Source organism: Pteropus vampyrus, unplaced genomic scaffold (assembly GCF_000151845.1).
Source record: "Pteropus vampyrus isolate Shadow unplaced genomic scaffold, Pvam_2.0 Scaffold204, whole genome shotgun sequence".
In the NCBI taxonomy this organism is placed as follows: domain Eukaryota; kingdom Metazoa; phylum Chordata; class Mammalia; order Chiroptera; family Pteropodidae; genus Pteropus; species Pteropus vampyrus.
Window position 1 is genome coordinate 635,644 of NW_011888985.1, and position 1,236 is coordinate 636,879.

General features: G+C 64.6%; 1 protein-coding gene across 3 annotated transcripts in view; it reads right to left on the reverse strand.

The window, feature by feature from the left end:
* Positions 1–1,236, reverse strand: part of SH3BP4 (SH3 domain binding protein 4) — a 64,276-nt gene that overhangs the window by 28,020 nt on the left and 35,020 nt on the right. Inside the window, exon 1 of one of the 3 annotated variants that reach the window (XM_011372350.1) lies at positions 213–223. The exons of the other annotated variants lie outside the window; for them this stretch is intronic. The gene's annotated coding sequence lies outside the window, so the exon portion shown is untranslated. Of the gene's footprint in view, positions 1–212; positions 224–1,236 lie in introns of those variants that run through there. 3 annotated transcript variants of the gene reach the window in all.

Here is a 1,236-nt window from a genome sequence, read left to right on the forward strand (position 1 = left end):
CCTGCAGGAGGACCTGGGCATAAAGAGCGCTTGGGCTGCTGCCCAGCCAGCTCTGTTCCTGCCTCGTTCGGCAGGACTCACTCTCCGCGCTGCAGCTTCATTTCTGGAGCAGGAATGTCACGTTGATTTCATCAGATTTCCTCCAGCTTCAAAAAAACAGGAGTTCCGACCCACTCTCGGTGGCTGCGGTCACCAGGCTCTGTCACAGAAACTCCATCGCGTCTGCCTGCCTCACTCACTTGCCAAAGTCACCCAAAGACACCCTTTCCCGGCTGACCTGTCCTCCTGTAAACCCCCGCCTGGAATCCAATGCCCCGGGCTCCTGACCCGCAGAGCGGGGCTTTGGGGACACCTGGCCTTCAGAGTCACACTGAGACCGGAAGGAAGGTGGATTGGTGGTGACCCGGCGAGGCAGAGCAGGCCCGGCTGTGCCTCCGAGTGTCTCAGCATCCCATTGCCCCTGAGGAAACAGCCCTGGGCGGGGGGAGGGCGCCCCGCAGCCTCCGCAGCACCCCACTCCCTCTGCCTCTTGATTTTTGGCCCAACCGGCAGCAGCCCAAGTGGAAAGCCAACACGTGACTGGTGTCCCCTTTCCAGGCGCTCCCTCCCTTGACAGAGAAGGCACAGGCTCCAGTTACGAGGCAGGCCCTGCAGAGTGACACGCGAAGCCTTCCTGCCGCCGTGGGGACTTCTCCCGTGACGGAGTCTCACCTCGCGTCCCCCTGGAGCGCAGGACGGAACTGCCGCCCTGTGGCCTGGAGGAGGGCATGGCCCCGTTGGAGGGTCCCCAGGGGGAGCTGGCCCCGTCTACCAGTGTCATGGGGAGTGTACTTCACCTTGGTTCAATGACTGAGCTTGGTTTAGGGGCGGCAGCTGCTCGGAGCACCCGGCAGGCCGTCTGTGTGGGGTGACGCACCCCCGCCCCCCGAGTCTGAGGAAGGTGGGCAGCTCCCGGGCAGGGCGCAGGGTCACCTCAGCAAGCACCTGCCGAGCATCCACTCCTAGGGAATGGCTCTGTGCGCGACAGCTGTTGGGACGGGGGACGGAGTGCAGGAGCGTCGTGCTCAGGGCGCACGTCTGAGACGAGCATGAGCGCGTAAACTTGGAGCACGAAGGCTCTGCATGTCGTACACGCACATTTGCCACCTCGTCTGTTCCCCCAAAGGGGCAGCTGAGCCCACCCGCGGGCTCCACGGGGACGGGTGGGGGGGAGGAGCAGGCCCGAGGGGGCGGGGC